This window comes from Cupressus sempervirens, chromosome 3 (assembly GCF_028749045.1).
Source record: "Cupressus sempervirens isolate cs-2001-9-10 chromosome 3, ASM2874904v1, whole genome shotgun sequence".
Classification (NCBI taxonomy): domain Eukaryota; kingdom Viridiplantae; phylum Streptophyta; class Pinopsida; order Cupressales; family Cupressaceae; genus Cupressus; species Cupressus sempervirens.
In genome coordinates, this window is record NC_143120.1 from 764,275,648 (window position 1) to 764,290,064 (window position 14,417).

The following is a 14,417-nucleotide window of genomic DNA, read 5'->3' on the forward strand; positions in this document are numbered from 1 at the left end:
CTCGGTAGAAGTAGAGGTTCGGTCCATACTAATCACACAACATAGCTTTGAACTTAGTGACCATTGGAGACTCGGTAGATATAGTGTCACTCGATGGAAATTGATTTCTATGTTTACCTTGCTTCCACTCGACAAACACTGCACATCCATCACTCGGTAGACACTAGCTTCACATCACACAAATTGATGACTCGGTAGACACTATGAAGTTTAGTGGCCACTATCTACTCGGTGATAACTATTGGACTACACACTGTCTATTTTCACTCTGTAGCTTCTGGAATGCTCGGTGTGAACTGTGAAACCTAGTTATCATTGGATTTCTCGGTAAACGCTGGAGACTGAGTGATGAGCTCAGTAACCAGAAAGAATTGAATAAGTGTTTTCACTAATGACAAATATAACATAATTCCAACATCATCAAGCAATTATTGTACACTTTTCATAAGGCATAGGGTTTGGAGAAAAAGGCCCCCAAAATATTGGTTAACTTGTTAAGCTTTTTCTAGTTGACTCATCAACCATTTCCTAAGATTGAATTGTGATGTGTGTTAAGGGTTAACTTGTTAAGCCAACAAAAATCATTTAATATTTTCTTAGGGATGGGGTTTTCTAAAGAGAATATATAACTTTTTGTATTGGTATTTTGATGTAAGAGAAAATTGAAGATTTTAATAGGTTGAAGTTATTAAATAATAATATTGGACTCTTTATTTGGTGGGCATAAACCATGATTGGGTGAACCACATTAAATGTTTGTGTCTTTTATTCCATTTGTGTGTGTTTTATTCCTTTGTGCTATTGGTTATATTTGGATATAACTATAATTTTATATCTAAATAATCCTATTAGGGGTAGCTTATTACCCACACAAGGTGGAGTTATGTGTCCATCAGAGGTGGATTAGCCTCGAATATATAATAAAGTATGTTTAATGTGTGTAACAAAAAGGGGGTGAATGATAAAGTGACAAGTCCACATAAAATGTAAATTCTCCAACTACTCCAATGCAATTCCCTAAGTAAGCTTAAAAGTAAAGTGTAATTAGTACCTTGGTGTGAACTAACCAAGATAAAATTCCTTAAGTACACAAAACAACCCTCCTTAAGTGCAACTTAAAGACAATCTACAAAATCTAACAATGTGAGATGGGTCCGAGCTACTAGGCCATGTTAGATACACATGTACAATATAAAATCTAATCTCTCACAAAGGGAGAAAGGGAGAAAACTACACAGGCCAAAACTCCCCTTCAAAAGAGAGTTGAAAACACACAATGCTATCAATAACAAGAACAAAACCTCATTGTGAGGAAAAAGTATCCCCTATAAGAGAGATAAGTAGAGACCATAAAGCATCCCCTCAATTTCAAATCTCCCTTTAAAATGGTCGAAGATGAAGATGAATACTCCTTAATATGAAGAAATTGTTGGATATAATTGATTAATTGTGTATTGTCTTTGATGTTACACAAATCTCATATCATTATCAGTCAGTGCAGTTGAAGACAGTTTTTTTGTGTCTACTGAGCATTCATGTGTTTGCCTAGTTTAGAAGGCAGTGTCTATCAAGTTCACTTAGGTGTCAAAGGAAAGTTTATAGAAGATGAGTGTTAACCAAGCTTACTTGATTACTAAAGGAACTTTGCAAATATGCAGTGTTAACTGAGTTCACTTGGTTAACACAAGAAAATTGTTTCTGAGTTAGTGTCTATCAAGCAGGGTTAGTGAACGAAGTATTTTCTTATTTTGGCATATTGAGTTTAATTGATTTTTCTATTGTTTCTAGCTGAATGAGGTGATGAATATTAGTTACTCTAAGTTGTATATGAGCTGACTTGAAAATATGAATGATATAAGTGTAAGGTCAAGTTGAGAATTTGTAAGCATGACATAAGAGTATGAACGCATGAAAGATTTTGAAGATCTAATGATGCAGTAAGGAAGCAAATCAGAAGGATAAGTAGAACATTCTTGTGGAGCTGAAAAGATATATTTGATTAGGAAGGATCAAGTACAAGCCAAAAAATAGATCTGTAATCAACAATTTAGTTGCATAAGAAATTAGGTCAGCTCATTGTTACTCTCTAACCATTGTAGCAGTGATCTAAATCTCTTAATAGAGTTGGCTTAATAGCTATTTGTAAAACCTCTAACAAGGTGGCAGTTCTATTAAATTGTTTAAAGACCTCTAACAAGGCCACTCCTAATAGGGTGATTAAATCCTTTAACACAATCACACCTAATAGTGTGTTTTGTAACCTTTAACAGGGTTGGCTCCTAACAAGGCTCACTTCAAAAGAGTGAAAATAGTAACTAGTTGCAATTGGTGGTTTTCCCAAATTAGGTTTCCATGTTAAATCCTAGTGTCAAATGTGTTCATGCTATTTTATTTTATGTGTTTGAATCTAAGTTAAAATAATGGTAATCACAGATAACATCTAAGATTTTCATGTTAAGTACTTATCAAGCATATTTAGTATTTATCGAGTTACAACATTTTATGCGTGTTAGCCAAGCATTAGTAGTATTCAATTTTTAGAGTTTATTTTGTATTGACATCTAAAGGGATATAGGCTTTATTTTGTAGTAATTGATTCACCCCTCCCCTCTCAGTTACTCCTCTTATATTTCCAACAATTGGTATCAGAGATTTTGGTGCTTGTAGAGAAGGTTTCAAGGACCTAAGTTAAAGATCAGGATGTCTTACAAAAGAGAAATTCCCAAGTTGAACATGGCAAGGAAAGATAAATTTGCAGCATGGCAAGGACTTATGAGGTTAAATTTAGCTACCATTAGTGATTCAAGTTGTAAATATCTTGATACTAAATACAAGGCTCCCACTGGAACATTATCAGTTGAAGATATTGCTAAAAAGAAGAATCATAACATCACGATGATTGATATTGCATCTGGTCTTAGTTATGCTGAATTTGATGGAGTAAAAGATTGCCAAACTGCTCATGAAATGTGGACCAAAATGAAAGACATGTATGGAGGAGATAAAAATGTAAGAAGAGCCAAAGCTGAAAGTAATAGAGGTTATTTTGATTAGATGAAAATGAGAGAAGATGAGAACATTGCAAAATATGTGGAAACAATCAAAGCAAGTGTGAGCGCAATCAAAGCATTTGGAGGAGACATTGAAGAAAAAATAGTTGTAAGCCAAGTACTTAAAACTCTTCTTCCTATTTATACAATTATCTAGTAGCTGATATTCAAGATGTGATCCAAATAATAAAATATCTTTGGATGCTCTAGTTGGAAGATTGACAACTTTTGAGTTAGATAACTTTGATAACTATGTTCCTAGTTCAAAAGTTATTGAGTATGCATTTGAACCTAAATTCTCACTCAAGAAAAAGAGTAAGAAATCAAAGTCTTGTCAATCAAAAAGTGAAGAAGAAGAAACAAAGGAAATCTCAGACAATGATCTTCAGGTTGTTGAAGCCCTACTAGCAAGAAAGTATTCCAAAAGCAGAGGAAAGTACAAAGGTAAAGTTCCTTTGATCTTGTGAAGAAGTTGGTCACATTGTTGCAAGGTGTCCAAACAAAGAAAACAAAGATGAAAAGAAAAATAATAAGCACAAAGGCAAGATGGATTCCAAGAACTACAAGAACTATAAGGAAAAAGGTAAGAAATCTTGTTTTATGGCTAAAGATTCTGATAATAGTGAAGATGAAATGGTATATATGTAGTAAAAGATGAATATGATGATGAATGAGATAAAATGACACTTATCTCTCATGTTATAAAAAATGATACATGGATTATTGATAGTGGCTATTCACATCATATGACTAGAGATAAAACAAAATTTGAGCTCATGGAATATTATGATGGAGGTAGTGTGAGATTTGGAAATAGTGAACCTCGTAACATAAAAGGAAAATGATGTATTTCTTTGACTAAAGAACTTATATGTGAAAATGCTTATTGGGTTGAAGGACTAAAGCATAATCTACTGAGTGTAGAATAGTTGAATAACATTGGATTCAAGGTAGAATTCATGGATGGAAAGGCCAAACTACTAGATGGAAAAGGAAATCTGGTTGGATCTGGCAAGCAAACAAAAGTTAATCTATTTTATCTTGATCTTAATGAAAGTTCATGTTTTGTTGCTTAAGTAGAAGAAAGATCGTTATGGTACAAAAGATTATGTCATGTAAACTTTGATAATATGGTTAAGATAAGAAAACATAAAAGAGTAAGAGGTATTACTAGTTTGAAGAAGCCTGATATGGGTCTACGCAAAAATTGCCAAATTGGTAAGATGGGAATGACTAGTTTCAAAAGCAATAACTATCAGTCAGAAGAAGTCTTAGAACTTGTGCATGTAGACTTATGTGGACCTATTGGAATAGAGAGTTACAATTTTTTTCATTCTTTTTATTGATGACTATTCTAGAATGATGACTGTAATATATCTGAAAGAAAAATTAGAAGCTTTTCAAAAGTTCAAGTGGTGTCTGGAAAGAGTAGAAAAAGAAATTGAAAAGAGATTGAATTATTTAAGATCAGATAAAGGTGGTGAATTCATCTCCAATGAATTCAATAATTTCTACATTGAAAAAAGAATTAAAAGACAAGTATTAGCCCCTAGTACACCTCAATAGAATGGTATAACTAAAAGAAGGAACATATCCATCATGGATTGTGCAAAAATATTGATGATAGAAAAGAATGTTGCAATCAAATACTAGAAGGAAGCAATCAACACTATAGTTCATACCTTGAATAGAGTACAACTAAAGAAAGATTCAAATCAAACTCCTTATGAATTAAGGTATGGCTACAAACCTAATGTAAGTTACTTGAAAGTATTTGGTAGCAAATGCTATATCTTGAAAGAACCTACAAAAGGAAAATTTGATGTCAAGGGCAATGAAGGCATATTTTTAGGATACTCCTGCAGAAGTAAAGCATACAAATGCTTGAATTTGTCTACTCATAAAATCATAGAAAGTGAACATGTGAGGATTGACGAGTTTGCAAAAAATAGTGAAGAAGAAAGCAACAAAGAGCCAGAGGATTACATAAGATTTGTTTACTATGAACCTGATGCCCTACCAAATCTATGTGAGAGAAAGAAAGCTTCACCCCCCCCCCAAGTCCCCAAAATCTCCAAAAGTTATCGAGTTGCAGACAGTGCAACGCGAGTCACAGTCAAAAGCTATCGAGCTAGTTCAAACCGAGTCTAATGGACCCAAGTCACAGATAGTGGAACTTGAGCTAGATACTGAAGTTCATGATGAAAATAGTGGAACTCATTCCAAATCCAAAGAAACTATGTTAGCAAGATATGTTAGAAGGCATCATGCACCTAATAAGATCATTGGAGACAAATTTGATGGAAAAATGATAAGAAACAAATTAAAAGGTACATGTTTACTTGCTGAATTTGAACCTAGAAATGTTAAAGATGCTCTAGATAATGAAAGTTGGGTTGAAGCAATGAATGAAGAAATAGAACAAATAGAGAAGAACAAAACCTAGACCCTTGTGCCTAGACCCAAGGATAAAAATGTAATTTGCACAAAATGGTGTTCAGAAACAAGCTGAATGAAGATGGAAAAATTTTCAGAGACAAAGCAAGATTGGTGTGTAAAGGCTATTCTAAAGAAGGTATTGTTTATGGTGAAACTTTTGCTCCTGTTGCAAGATTAGAAAATGTTAGAACTCTACTAACATATCCAGCACACAAAGGATTTAAAGTGTATCAAATGGATGTTAAATCTGCATTCTTGAATGGAATTCTTGATGAGGAAGTCTACATTGATCAACCATAAGATTTTGTAGATCCTAACAAAAGAGACATGGTCTGCAAATTACATAAAGCATTATATGGTCTCAAGAAAGCTCCCAGAGCTTGGTATGAGAGACTTCATAATTATTTGATATATATTGGCTTTCAAAGAAAAAATGATAACAATAGTTTGTATATCAAAGAAGGACTAGACAAGAAGATTGTGTTGGCATAAATATTTGTTGATGATACCTTATTCACAGGAAATGATGACCTGTGAAAAATATTTTTAGAAGAAATGAGTAAAGAATTTGAGATGTCTATGTTTGATGAGATGAAATTCTTTGTTGGATTGCAAATTTAGTAGAACAAAAATGGAGTATACATTACTCAATCCACATATATCAAGGAGATACTAAAGAAATTTGGAATGGAAGATTCAAGATCAGTTGGAACCCCTATGTCTATTGGACATAAGCTTTCCAAAAATGATGATTCAAAAGAAGTAGATCAGACTACATACAGGTCAATGATTGGAAAATTGCAGTATTTAGTACATACAAGGCCTGACATTGCATTAGTAGTTGGTATGGTGGCAAGATTCTCAGCAAATCCTAGAGAATACCACATGACAAAAATCAAGAGAATCATGAAATATTTGAAATGTACTGAAGACTATGGCTTATGGTACAAACTTGGAGGCAATTTGGACTTAAAGGTATTTGCTGATGTTGATTGGGCAAGGAGTATTGATGATAGGAAGAACACTGGTGGTGGAGCCTTCTTTCTTGGTAAAATACTAGTGTCTTGGACAAGAAAGAAACAAAATTGCATCTCTCAATCCACAGTAGAGGCAGAATATGTGGTAGCAACAATTAATTATTCTAACATTGTTTGGTTCAAACAACTGTTGGAAGGAATGAAGATAGAGATCAAAGATCTAGTAGTCATATGCTGTGATAACACCAGTGCAATCAATATATCAAAGAATCTAGTAATGCATACCAAAACAAAGCACATTGCAATAAAATATCACTTCTTAAGAGAATTATTACAAGATAAGGAAGTCAGATTGGAATATGTGAACACAAAAGAATAGTTGGTAGACATATTCACCAACCCATTACCTAAGGATGCATTTCTATATCTAAGAGGTAAGCTAGGGGTTATTCCCCTATCTAAAGCTCACTAAATGAAGACTGATGCATCAACTAGAACCTATTGAAGATTGATTAATTGGTGCAGTATTGACAAGGGCATATTGCAAGTGAATCAATATTTAAGGTACATTGATATTAATAGAGTTGTTGTCTTTGGCATGTGTTGTCAAAGAGGGAGAAGTTTACTATCATATCTCATAAGAAATTTTAATTAGAAGAAGTTTTATGTAAGAGGGAGAAGTGTGCTATCATAGAGATATCAAAGAGGGAGAATGAACTTGGTAATAGTTGTTGTAGACATAAGTTTTTTGACAGAGGGAAAAACTAAAGACATAAATAGTTCATACTGACAGAGAAAGTTCTCATAGATGTGAATCAGAATGAAACTAAGGATATGTTCCTTACTTTATTCTTGTTCCAAAAAAAATTTATTGTGTTATGACATGTTGTGTTTCCATCAATGCCAAAGAGGGAGATTGTTGGATACAATTGATTAATTGTGTATTGTCTTTGATGTTACACAAATGTCATATTATTATCAGTCAGTGCATGTCGAGCTCACTCGAGTAGTGATGACAATTTTTTGTGTCTACTAACCATTCCTGTGTTTGTGTAGTTTAGAAGGTAGTGTCTACCAAGTTCACTCGAGCATCAAAGGAAAGTTTATAGAAGATGAGTATTAATCGAGCTCACTCAGTTACCAAAGGAACTTCATGAATATGTAGTGTTAACTGAGTTCACTTGGTTAACATAGTAAAATCATTTTTGAGTTGGTGTCTATCGAGCAGGGTTGGCTAATGAAGGATTTTCTTATTTTGGCATATTGAGTTTAATTGATTTATCTATTGGTTCTAGTTGATTGAGGTGATGAATATTAGTTATTCTAAGTTGTACATGATCTAACTTGGCAATATGAATGATATAAGTATAAGGTCAAGTTGAGAATTTGAAAATGTGTAATAGTATGAATGCATGGAAGATTTTAAAGATCTAATGATGCAGTAAGGAAGTGAATCAAGAGGTTAAGTAGAATATCCTTGTGGAGTTGAAAAGATATATTCAATTAGGAAGGATCAAGTAAAAGCCAGAATAGAGATCTGTAATCAGCAATTTAGTTGCATCAGAAATTAAGTCATCTCATTGTTACTCTCTAACCATTGTAGCAGTTATCTAAATCTCTTAACAGAGTTGGCTTAACAACTATTTGTAAAACCTCTAACAAGGTGGCAGTTTTATTGAATTGTCTAAAAACCTCTAACAAGGTCACTCCTAACAGGGTGATTAAATCCTTTAATAGGGTCACACCTAACAATGTGTTTTGTAACCTTTAATAGGGTTGGCTCCTAACAGAGCTCACTTCAGAAGAGTGAAAATAATAACTAGTTGCAATTGGTGGTTTTTCCCAAATTAGGTTTCCACTTTAAATCCTAGTGTAATGTGTTCATGCTATTTTATTTTATGTGTTTGCATCTAAGTTAAAATAATGGTAATCACATATAACTTCTAAGATTTTCATGTTAAGTACTTACTGAGCATATTCAGTATTTACCAAGTTACAACATTTTATGTGTGTTTGCCGAGCATCAACAATATTTAATTTTTAGAGTTTATTTTGTACTAACATCTAAAGGGATCTAGGATTTATTTTGTAGTAACTGATTCACCGCTCCCCTCTCAGTTACTCCTCTTATATTTCCAACAAAAAATAGAGCCAATTTTGTACCAATAATTACTAAGTGTGACAAAACCAGATACCGATGCCAATGAAGAATTGATGATAAATATCTACCTACAATATGATATAGATTGTGCATGGTGACACTTGCTTGAGCATTAATTAGATACTATTTTCAATGACACATTAATACATTCTAAACCTTGATTAGATCCATGCACCAAGTCTCACATGATAAATTCTAATATACTAAGTGTAAAGGGATTACATTAAATATGTCATTAATGTAAAGTGTAACAAAGGATGACACTTTATATTTGTAAGGAAGAAAAGGTATGCGAAATCTGTTCCTACAGTAATCTTTGAGAGGACGATTATAAAAATTCAATTAACTTTTGCAAAGATCTCAAGAAATGCATAACAATATAATCAAAATAACAATGAACACATAACACAATGATTATCATGGGGAAACCCTTTCAGGAGAAAAATCCTAGCCTCCAAAACTTGCACAATGTATTCTCAAATCAAGAAGATTACAATACACTTTCAATGCAAGTTCTTACAGAAGTGCATCACCACAACTCAAATTTGGACTCAAACTCAGAGAGACTTCTTCTAGCACCCAGTCTTGCAAATAGAACTTGATGATTCAAACACCTCCCCAAGCCCTCCTTTTATAGTTATTTACAACTTAGAAACCATTTGTGGTCTTACAAAACTATGGGCCAAAACCATGGGCAAAACAACCATGTCACATGTTACCCACTTGTCATTTGACTTCAAGAATAACATTTTTGTCCATAATTTTGTTGTCTAGTTTAGACCCGGTAAAAGTCCTATAATGAGTTGTTTATACTCTAAAAATAACCCTCCTATATTGTACTAGGGAAAAGACACATTTTAAACAACTCATACACCTTTTTCCAACTCATAAACATGTGGAAAACTACCATAAACAAATTCTAGAATTTTCTACAATTTTTTGGAAAAAGCTTGCAAGGTTGAGACACAATTCTCAACAATATTAGTGTGCATACAACATGGAATATGAAAGAGAATCAAACATGATATGACACAAATGTAAAGATAATTATTGAAGATGATGTCACTAAGAATGTATTGTAGATGATCATTTATGGTTTTCTCTTTCTTGACTTATGTGCCAACAAAATATAGGAGTGTAGGGAGTCAAGCTGGTCATTTCTCCTAAAAGATGTATCTATTCAAGAAAATGCTATCATCCTAGATAAGGATCTCACAGGAGGTTGCTAGGTCATGTTGTTTATTCTTAGTGACTAATTAGGCAAGTATTCTACAATTTTTGTTTTACTCATCACAAATTTTGAGTTGACTTGTCAAGCATTTTCCAAGCTTGATTCGTTAAGTATTTTTTAGGGTTAACTTATTAATCCGACATAAGTATGCAATATTGGCTTAGGTTTAGTGTTTTCTCAAGATAATATATAGCTTCTTGTAATGGTATTGAATTGTAAGGTAGATTTCAGATTATAATAGGTTGAAGTTATTGGATAATAATATTAGACTCTATGTTTGGTGGACATTGCCCCAAAATGGGTGAACCACATCAAATCTCTGTGTCTTCTATTTCATTTATGTGTGCTTTATTCCATTGTAGTATTCGTTATATTTCCATGTAACTATTAATTTTTGTGTATGTAATCCTTGTTACCTTTAGTTCTCTCTTAAGATAACACTTAATGTATTAGTGATATTTACTAATTATATTTATTATTATATAATTTATTTTTAGGGTTTCTTATTTTAGGTTACCAAATCTCCTATATTAGTATTAATCATTGTATGCTTTATTCATTCATTTGATATGATAATATAACCTTTCATATTTTTAGAGCCCAAATCCTTTCTTTGTTAGTCTTCTCTACCTAGATTATAGTCTACTCTACTTGGCTAGGTTCTATTTTAGTGGAGGTTCTTTAGTCAATAATTATGCTTTGACAATATTTACAACTTCTATATGCTTCAATGGTGTTCTTTATAATAATCTTTTTGTTCTTATTTTATGGGATAATCTCTCGTTTGGAGGCTTCTACAGTCGTTCACTTATTTTTAAATGTTCTTTCCATCTCTTTTTGGAGTAGAGTTTTTCCCACATGGTTTTCTCTATTTCTCTACTTTATAGAAATTTGGTTGTGATTGGGTACCTTATCAGGCCATGTTGTCAAGACCCAAGTTTTCTTTACGCATTATAGTTTTTTTTTTCTTTTACACATTGTTTGTAGTTGCATTGTTACTCATCTTAAGAGCGTTGTTACAATAAAGTAATAACTTAATTATCAAGTCACCTTGATTTGATTGTTAAGTTACTTTTAGTTCTCTCTTAAGATAACACTTTATGTGTTAGTGATATTTAATAACCATATTAATTATTTATTTTTAGGGTTTCTTATTTTAGGTTACGAGATCTCTTATATTAGTATTGATCATTGCATACTTTATTCAATCATTTGATTAGATAATATAATGTTTAATATTTTTAGAGCCTAAACCCTTTCTTTAGTATTCCATCTTCCTAGTGACAGGTTATCTTTCCATATAGGTGATCTTGGCTTTATGAAGTTGGATTGACAAATTCTACAATGAGGTCATATAGAAGTGAGGATCATACTTCACTGTGAGTTGTTCATCTAGGGAGTCACTAATTATAGTGCCCCAGTCTATTTTGTTACTTCTATCTCTAATATTGTTGTTGAAATGAACCATCCATGTCTCCAATTGACTTGTGATGGGTAAAATCATGACTCTACTTAGTAACACCATATAATAGCCATTGTATGTTATCATATAACCTCGGCTCAAGTTGACCCTGCCAGCTCTATCATGTGGAGGAATGATGTCCACAAAATGATATACTAATATTAGAGTTCTTTATAAGAGGATATGACCTTGTTAAGAGTCAAATACATATAATCTTGATACATATAGTCCTTGTTAGGAGACTTTAAATCCCTATTAGAAGATTCTATCCTTATTAGGAGTTGTAAGGAAGACACTAGAATCCTCTATCCAAATTGCTTCATAGCTGTTACAAAAAATAGATCTTTAGGATAACATATCCAAGTAGTGAACTGACATATACAACAATTTTTTTCCAATATAATTCCTTTGAAGTTCTCAACATTATTTTCTACGCTAACCAAATTTGCATCCTCAATTTCAATTACACAATTAACCACATAGACTCTTACAAACAAGGAAACAACCTTTCTTGGTGATCAAATACTTCTTTTGCACAATTTGATTTTCGGCCTTAGTGTTCTCTTGATACCACCTTTGTGTTAGAAAGTAAAGTCTACCAATACAACTAAGGAGAGGGGGAGGGGTGGGGGGTGAATCAATTATATGCTTAATCCAAATTAAACTTAACTTATAAAATCCAACTTCAATAACCAACAATATGAACAATCATACAAGATATAACGTACACAGTGACAAAATAATTTGTTAACTAGGGAAACCCTTGATCAAAGAGAAAACCCTAGTGGGAACAATGTCCACAAAATGATGTATTAATATTACAATTCCTGATGAGAGGATGTGACCTTGTTAAGAACCAATTACAAATATAATCAATACATAGTCCCTATTAGGAGACTATGAATCCCTAATTAAAATATTCTAGTCCTATTAGGATTTGTCGGGAAGATAATTGAATCCATTATCCACACTGCTTCCTGGAACTATTACTCAAAATAGATCTCTAGGATAAAATGTCCCAATAGAGAACTAAAAAATACAACTTATTTGACAAAACAATTCTCGTGAAGTTCTCAACACAATCTCAACATCATATATTATTACACTCTGATCAAATTTGTATCCTCAACATCTACCAACTAGTAGGCCAATAAAGAAATGGCCTTGGCCTTGTAGGATGCTATATTTTCATGTATTTCCCCTATTCATGTTCCCAAACATATTTTCGGATGCTAGTATGGTTCTAATCTACTTCCCTACCATAGAATTTTAGGGGCCCTACTCCTGTACCACCCTTCCACCTGCACTCACTCAGGTCTATTGCACTCCCTTTCCTAGGGTTCTTGTCACCTTTCCCTCATGCTACTCATACACTATTGATCATTGAGGAATACTTGGGCTTAGAGGGTGGCTCCCTGATTCAAGCACTCTGCATTGTACTCAACTAGGAAGAATCAAACCTGACTACATAATAGGATTGATTAGAATGTAGGCCCCCTTGCATTTAGAGGGTCAAACTCCATACTTGGGCTTAGAGGGTAGCTCCCTGATTCAAGCACTCTGCATTGTACTCAACTAGGAAGAATCAAACCTGGCTACATAATAGGATTCATTAGAATGTAGGACCCCTTGCATTTAGAGGGTCAAACCCCAACCTCTACACACACATATATATATATGTGTGTGTGTGTGTGTGTGTGTGTGTGTGTGATTTATGTGTGTGTGTGTGTGTATGTATGCATATATGTATGTATATATATTTATTTATGTATGTATATGTATGTATGTATATATATGTATGTACGTGTATATATATGTGTGTGTATATATGTATATACACACACACACATATATACACATACATATACATATATACATATATACATGTATAGATATGTATATATACATACATACATTTATATACACGTATATATATATGTGTGTGTATATGTGTATATATATGTATATATATACATATATGTACATATATATGTGTGTGTGCGTGTATATATATATGTGTGTGTGTGTGTGCGTGTAGATATATATATACACACACACACACACACACACACACATACATATACATATACATATACATATACATGTATGTGTGTGTACATTTATATGCACTATATATATATATATATATATATATATATATGTACGTGTGTGTATGTTTATATGCACACAGACACACGCATACATATATACATATATACATATACATATACATATACACACACACACACACACACACACACACACACACACACACACACACACACACACACACACACACACACACACACACACACACACACACACACACACACACACACACAGGCAAGAGCCTAGAATACAACAATAAATTATAAGCCTCTTATTTGGGAGGTCTTAGGGTTTGACTCTACTCAATCTTAATAAGTTATAATAATAATTAATCACAACACATATTAATAATAATAGTTAAACTTGACTTTGGCCTCTTATCGATCAATATCATATGTATAGTAGGAATTGGTACATCATGTAAATCTCGTAAGAAACTAAGACTATGTCCCCCAATCACGTCAAGCACATCAAATAGAAAGATAAAATATTCACATCATCCATAAATGTGCAAGAATAGGGTTAGTAAAAATCATAATTTACATAACATCATCATATGCCAATAATCATCATAATCATCTAACTAAAATTGTGATATAAATCAAATACTCCAAGTATTACTATTCTACATTATTATCAAATATTGTTATAACATCAAAATACCATCAAATGTAACTGAAGGTCTAAAATGCACATAAAATTTTCTAAAAGAGTTTGCTACCATCAATTGAAATGATAGCAAAGGGGTTGAATTGATTACATGCAATCATACATAATTCTGTATAGGTAAAAATAAAAGGCCATATTAATAGTATACAAGTATCCTATAATGCATACTTGTATAAAAAAAACCAAGTGTCATATGTCAAAATTCATGTACTGGCTAATCTAAATGCATTGTGAGCTTTATTTTGTCCCTCGAAGCATGCATAAAATTTTGATCTCTAAAATCACTTAAAATGAAACCAAATTTTGTAAAACCAAGTTA